An 8,272-nucleotide genomic window follows, 5' to 3' on the forward strand; every position below is an offset into this window, starting at 1 on the left:
TTGTAATTGGTTCTCTTGAATTTCAAGGCAGCTGAGATTTTGGGTTTATATTCTTAGTTTCAGGGCCAAGTAGTCAGTGCTAGATAGACTGACACAAGTTCAGCTGAGTCTTCCTTAGAGGAGTAGAGGGGAAAAAGCATAATTGAGAAAAAGACATTGGAGGAAGAAACACATTTTTGAGGCCTGGAACATTGCATGTTCTTTATTAGGACCCTGAGGGCTCAGTCTTAAGAAATATAAATAGTTGCTTCATATTAGGAATCTGGTAAGGATGATTTTTCCAGCTAAATGTGGAGACAAGATGAAAACTTAATTAGGTGGCTTTTAAGAAAATGCCTAAGCCATTTCATAACAAAGAAAATACCCATTGAGGTATAAGGCTGCAAATGCCTGGTCACAAGGATTTGTGGGTGCTGTCTCACCAGAGGGAATTGATACTAAGTTCAACAAATTGGGTGAACAAAAATCAAGAGATTTTGAATGTACTCGAAAGGATAAAAAGGCACCATGAATGAGGCCAGGTGACTGGGGCTGACTCCACTGTAAATTCCTAATTGTTGCAAGAAAGCAGCGTGCACATCTGGATGCACTAGATTATGGTGCAGTAACACGCAACTCCAAATCTCAGGGCTCTTCAAACAACACAACACAACAGAACACGACACAGCTTTACGGCATTTCTTTCACTTGCTAGATGTTCTACATGGGTTAGAGGGCCTCTGCTTGTTGCAGTCTTTCAGGGATGTAGGCTGGTAGGCACTCCATCTCAGCACATCCATAATCACCAAGGCATAATCACCAAATGTAAAAAGGGAGGGTGGTGGATTACATACTGGCCTTAGCGCTACCACATGGAAGGAACATATGGCACTTCCATTCACGTCTTACTGGTTTAAGCAAGTCACACTGGAGAAGGAAATACCATCGTCTGTTTTGCCTGGGAGGAGAGAAGAAGCAGAACACACTTTAATATCTTCCACAGTTGTTCTATGAAACACAATATTTGATTCAGTCTTCTTTGTATGTGCAAAATACATTTATTCTCACCCCAAGGAAAACAACCAAAAAGCCCCACAGAGTAAGGAAACCAAATGCAAAGTCTAGGGTATCTAGTGATGTGCTGTAGTCTCTACAGCAGGTTTAGAAATGGTGCTTTTTGATCCAGAGACTTTAAGACTAAAGTGGTAGATTTTCTCTTCATTACACATCCAATACTCAATGATGGTTTTGGGATAGGGTAACTGCTGTAAACATTCCCACTCGGAAAGGGGATGATTGGGAGACACACAAGAGAATAATTCTAAAAATCCCACTGGATAGACATTTTGAGAGCCCTTCCACTGAGAGTGAGTGCTAGCCGTCTTAAAATGTGTGCTCAGTTAGTGTATCTCATAGCCTCTGTCCACCTCTTTACTCTCTCTGTCCTGAGAAGTTAGAGTGGCATATCACTGATAATTTTGGAAAAATAAATTAGGGATGATTAAGTCAGCTCTACCCCTCTTCCTCATGGGAGTGAGCAGTCTTTAGGAAGCAGACATTCACCTCTGTGTTGTCAGGCTATCCCTGACTAGGCACCCTGTCCTCCTACCTGTCAGGTGAGATGTCTACCCCTATTCAGCGTTGCCTAATGGATAAGGTCAGCATGCCAACTACTGCGATTCAGATAGCAGGTCCATTTAGCTACACAACTAAGCTACTCGCTTAGCCTTTATCAAAATAACAGTGATATTTTGATTCTTTCACTGACCTACTTTTTTTTTCTCAATTTTCTCAGATGGGAATGATTAAACAGGTTTCTCTCAGAGAATTCAACAGTTAGGTTTTCTATTTCAGAAATCCCTGGTAGCCTTATGTTGGAATGTCTTTATCATCAGTATTTATGTTCTTTTCCTTAATTGCTTCGATCTGTTTGTCTTATTGTATTCATTCATGGTTATTTTTCAGGACTTAATGTTGGAAATTATATTTTAGCATGCATATTCTATTTCTGTTTCTAATTATTTTTAGTTCTATAATAGTGTTATTTTCATACTAAATGGATTTTTCTGCAGACTTCTCTTTTATGTTATTTTGCTGATATTTGAATATAGTTCAGATAGAGAAGAGAGATTAGTTCATTTCTGCAGATCTTGACCAACTGAATAAGGGAGATGAGGGAGGTAGAAGAGTAAAGACAACTACAAGTGTGGCTTGAATAACTGAGTGGTACTAATTGCTGATATAGAGATTTCAGCAGGAGGAAAATATTTTGATTCTGGAAATAAATTCCTTCTGCACATTGGACCTGATTGCTTTCCCAGTAACACTTCAGACCTGAAGAATTAGGAATTTTCACAGGACAGACCTGAGTGGGTCTTCAGTGGGAGGGAAGGGAATTGAAGAGACATATAAACACTGAGTTTCAACAGAGAGGGTTTCCAGAATGTTAGGAAGCAGTGCTAAAAAATGATTGGAAGAGTGACAAAGACTAACTTAATACGTTCCATACTTATCTTTTAAAATGTCTTTTAAGTATTCTTTTGAGGGGATAAATGGTTGGACACTAAGTGGTTTTTAATATTTTGCCATTTTAAATAATACTCTTATGAGTATATAAATATAGATGTCTTTTTTTTCTCTTGGATTTTTACATAGAATTAAGTTCCCATAAGGAGGGTTTATTTAGTAGAATAATGAATACAATTTCTTTTACTTTGTAATGGCAAATTGTTTTCCTAAATATTGCACAACTTATGTTGCCAGCAATACTGTGTGGGTATATATTGTCAACCCTGCATTACCTGATTTTAAAAGCAATAACTAGGCACTTCCCTGGTTGTCCAGTGGTTAAAACTCTGTGCTTCCAATGCAGGGGGTGCAGGTTTGATCCCTGGTTGGAACTAAGATCCCACATGCCTCATGGCGTGGTCAATAAATAATAAATAAATAAATAATAAAAGTCATAATTAATAATTATTATTAGGCAAAAGCTAGCAGATAATTTTAAAGGCAATAATTGTTATTAGGCATAAAATATCTTATTGTTTTAAAATATTGCATATTTTTGTTACCGGTGAGACCTTTAATATTTTATTTATTTACTCATATTTCCTTTTATGTTAATTACTCATCCATATTTTTGGTCAGTTAAGTGTCTGCCTTATCATTTTAGTTTTGGTTGTTCCCTAAAAAGTTTTAGTTTTTTTGTAGTTAAATTTGTTGTCTTTTGTTGTTTCTGTTCTAACCTTAAAAAGTCATCACCTCACCAAAGATCTGATAAATATAAATTTCTCTTTTAGTTTTCTATGATTTAATGGATTTATAAAAGGCAATGTACTCATTGATTCAGTAGAAAATATTGTGTATAATGTGAGGTATATCTCTACATTTTGTGTTTTGCGAAATTTTAAACTGTTAATGCTATGAGAGATTTTTATAGTAATAAGAGCAGTCTAGGAATCAGTGGTTTGCTATTTCTAGAACGGGGACCATATACTGGGCACTCACCCTATTGTGGGTGTCAAGTTTCAAATGGATTGAATTGGAAGATGTTTTAAGAACTCTTGCAAACTTGAGGTTCATAGAAAAGATGAGTTTAGAAGGGAAAATAAATGTGTCTATTTCTTATGTATGGGAGATTTCCTGAGAAGAATAAACCCTTTATTGCTGTCCAAATGATTACTAACAGAGGATTGTGATGAAAGGTAATTAAAAAAAAAACTAAACTAATGATTTCTTTTATTAGAAGGTAATATTCTTTTAAGAAGAAGTAATTGCCTAAAGTCACAAATCAAACTCTTCACACTTGATCTGATGTTAGTCTTTATAAGAGACTCTTTGAAATATTCATCATTATCCCCGACTGCTTTATTTGCCACAGAGAAGTGGTTAGTGATGTATCTTCTGGGCATTTAGAGAGTAAAACTTCTTTGGTCCTCTAATGAATTCTTTCTCTTAGGTACAAATCTCTCTTCAGTGGAAAATAGTATTCAGCCGTCCACAGTCTGAAGCAATTCCTGATAGAATTTTTTTACAACCACTTTAAGTTCCATGTAGAGTGCCATTGCACCATGTCTGTATTTCCCGTATCTGGAAGCAGGATGGGGCAAAAGATAAGATAATTTACTTGTTGGAGACCACTGTGATGTAAGAAGCACTAGTTATTATCTCCCTTTACCAACAAAAAAACCTGAGTTTTGAAAGGCTAAGATCTGATCTTTGCTGTCAGTAGCAGAATAATTTATTTTATTGAACAAACATTTATATAGTGATTATTACATGCCAGATGATAACAACCCTATTATGAAATGAGTATTATTTTTATCCTGATTTTAAGATGAGGAAGCTGGGGCTCAGAGAGGTTAAAGTGACTAGCAAAAGTAACACAGCTGGTAGATGACAGAGCCAGGATACAAAGCCAGGCAGTCTGGCCCTGGAGAGTGTATTGCTCACCACTTAATAAGGCCAGAACTGGGAACAAAATCTCCTGACTTGTGATTTAGTCCTCTTTCCAGTAAACTAGGTAAGTACAGATTGATTCAGTTATCTATTGAGTAACAAAAGCCAGATCCACATTTCTGTCCAATGAAACACCTCTGTCAAGTTTTCATCAAGCATTCTTACCAGTCATATCCCTTGCACTAGATCTGTTGCCGGGTTTTTGTTTTTTTTTTCCAGTACACAGGCCTCTCACCGTTGTGGCCTCTCTCGTTGCGGAGCACAGGCTCCGGACGCGCAGGCTCAGTGGCCATGGCTCACGGGCCCAGCCGCTCCGCAGCGTGTGGGATCTTCCTGGACCGGGGCACGAACCCGTGTTCCCTGCATCGGCAGGCGAACTCTCAACCACTGCGCCACCAGGGAAGCCCTGTTGCTGGTTTTTATAAGTGACTCCACTACAAAAGAAAACCAACATTAATTCCCTTCTGTAAGGAGCGGAACCATTGGTTCATGAAGCCCTAATGTACTGAAAATTTGCACCTGAAGTACTGAAAATTTGCCTTCTTTAAAGGATACAGTTGTTAAATTAGGATTTCTTGCTTGGCTGCTTCAAAAAGGTAAAAAAGGACACCAGACACAAATGTGGTCAATCTAAAAGGGATTGGAAGATCCCAGTGCTTTCTCTCTTACAGGCAGTTGAAGGACACCAGCTCTATTCTCATCATTGTACTTGTTCACAGATGATACTAGGGCAAGGTCAACTCCTGAAAAACCAAGAGAAATAAAAAGAGTTCCTAACACTATGTTATGTCACAGACTATGCAAGAGAGTTCAGATAATCAGTACAGTGATTTTTTTCCCACTTCTACTTTAATCTGGATTTGATTGCTGCAACTATAAAGTATCAACTAGCTTAGAGAGGGAGCCATGAGGTTATGAATATTATCCTCTAGACAGATTCCACTGGATTCCTCACTTCCTTCTTGAATGAAGTGCAAATCTGAAAGCATTATGCTAAAATGTATCATCAGCTCAGGTTTCTTTGAAATATCTAATTTTTAGGTTTTTCTGATAAACAATAGGAGAAAATGGAACATTAGTTAAAATGTCAATGATTGTAACATCCCAGAGGTATCAATATTGTTATTACAATAGCATACCCTCTTCTCGTAGTAAAAGATTTACTTCACTGTATAATGAGCTCAAGCATTTCTTTAACCAGAACTTTGAGCTGCTTCCTTAGGAGAAATGCAGCATATGGTTTTCCTCTTCCACTTTTTAATATTTTGGTCTCCGGTGAATCCGCATACAAAGGCTTCTTTCCTTTAGCTGGAGTCCACAAATGAAAGGCTTTTCTTTTTCTGATTGTAGATTAGCCTGCCAAGAAACAAACACGAGCTGGAGAACATCACTTTAATTTATTGATGGGATACAGATGACAAGGAAGCCCGTCCTCTTCTAGGCTTTTGGGAACACTGCAGGCTGACCCAGCACAGCCGAGTTCCTACGGCAAAGACAGATTTTGCCAAAAACCGAAGCCAATAGTCATTGCAAACCTCTGAACCAAAACATTCCTTTAGTGCTTGAATTTCCTTATAATTTGTGTCGATTCTCTTTTTGTCAATGAAGCTAGCAGTGGATAACTAGCTTAGTGCAATCAGACAAAACAACTGTGCCATTCATTCAGTAATTAGATGATAGCCTTACTGCATGCTTTATGGTTTCCGTTCTTCATTCTTTCCTTTCTTTTCAAGTCCTTGGAGACAAACTCTGGGATGTTTGGCAAAGCAGAGGCCCTGGTTGAAAAATATCCTGTCCTTTTTTATTTTAGGGTTGCTAATAAGTTCTATTCTCAGAGGCAAAACATTAGATGCACACAGCAGGGAGGATCGGCCAAGTTAAAAAAAAAAAAAAAAGGTTTGGTTCTTCTGTATATTGCTTTTTGCCTCGCTTTACAGTTTTGTCTTACTCGAGACAGAAGACGGTTTTCCTCTACTTTTATCTATCAGTACGCAAATGAATTTGATACTTGAGCTAAATACTTATAGCAGACCTTACATAAATCACTTTTTAAACTTTCAGACATAAAATTTTTATGGGACGTGAAGCAGAGACAGAAAGATAGGAAAAAGAAAGGGAGAGGAGGGCCGCGTGATTAGCGTTAACCCGCTTTGAAGTGTGCGCAGCCGATTACATTTCTGCCTGGTAAATTGGGCTAAGCGTTGTTGTTGTACTAATACTTTTGCTTCTTTTTTTCAAACTTTTGTTGGTTTGTTTATTTCCTAAACCATAAGAAGAGAAGGGAGGAAAAGCTTCTACGAGAAAACAGGGATGGTATTTCGGGTTCTGTTGCCCTCATTGGCTTGAAGATGTAGTGGTGCCAACATCCACAGAATAGGTGCCCTTGGCAGCCTTCCCTGAAGATTATCTGGCCCTGTTTGTCAGGAGTCTTGGTTGCAGGGGATACAGACTGAGCTACTTGAAGGAAAAGGGAACATTTTTTTGGCTGCTCTACCTACACTACAGAAGGATAGGAAAGGTGGATCTTGAGGGGTGACTGGAATCAGGGATCTAAAGCCTTATCAGGAATTTTCTTTCTCCTTCTTCTTCTCATCTCTGCTTCTCCTTTGGCTTGATCTCTCTCTCTCTCTCTCTTTTTTTCCTGGGCCACCTGGAACTGCAGCTAGAAATGTGTTAAAAGATAATAATCTAAAAAATAATGCAAATGAATCTATATACAAAACAGAAACAGACTCACAGACACAGGAAACAAATTTATGGTTACCAAACGGGAGGGATAAATTAGGAGTGTGGAATTAACAGATACACACTACTATACATAAAATAGATAGGCAACAAAGATATACTGTATAGCACAGGGAAATATATTCAACATCTTGTAACAACCTATAATGGAATATAATCTGAAAAAAATATCAATATATTACTGAATCACTTTGCTGTATACCTGAAACTAACACAATATTGTAAATCAACTATACTTCAATAAAAAACCTGAAGTATATTAAACAGTTTATGTGAGCAAAACTCAATTGGAATAGGGCAGCACCAAACCAGAAGTGGTTAGAAGTACTCCTCCAACAGCAGCTCAGGGAAAGACTTTTATAGACAAAAGGCAGAAGCAAAGTAAGGAAATTATTGATTGGCTAAATCTTAAAGCCTAGTTGGCTGTTTGTGATTTGCTGCCTTTAGGTTTCAATTTCATAATCTTGTGGCATTACAGGCTTAGGATTTGGTTTATTTATATGGCCCTCCTTAGTCTAATGACTTCCTTGTTTAATTAATTTAACAATAGAGAATGGAATTTTTGGCCTCAATTACAGTTCTTAGATCAAACTGTTGAAAAAAACTACTCTCTTCTCAAACTTTGGTTTACCGAGGGACATACTTTGATTTGCCTGGTTTGGGGCTTTTCCCTCCTCTTGGAACAATCATTTTGGACATTGGGATGAAGCTTTATAACTGGTGCAGTCTAGGTCACAAGCCCGTTCTTGATCCTGAGGCTAAGGGCATGGGCCATGTATCCAAAAGAAGGTAAGAAGGGTTGAGCAGACAAAAGTAAGAGCCACTGTGTTCCTCAGTTTGTCCACCTGAAAAGCATATTTGTATTTGGGAATGCCATGAGTAGAGATTCTCTCCTGACAATATACTAAAAATGACTATACCAGGTAGATCTTAGTTGTACCATTGCGGGAATGGGTTGGGTGCTGGTGGTGGTCAATTGAATTGCAAGGGAAATGATGTTTATGGTTCTTTGTCTGACATATGAGCACAAAAAATTTTATGATTGCATTGGGGTTAAGCTCCCTTTCTACTCCAAGGAATATTTGAGAGT

This window comes from Neophocaena asiaeorientalis, unplaced genomic scaffold (assembly GCF_003031525.2).
Source record: "Neophocaena asiaeorientalis asiaeorientalis breed wild unplaced genomic scaffold, Neophocaena_asiaeorientalis_V1.1 scaffold158, whole genome shotgun sequence".
Lineage (NCBI taxonomy): Eukaryota > Metazoa > Chordata > Mammalia > Artiodactyla > Phocoenidae > Neophocaena > Neophocaena asiaeorientalis.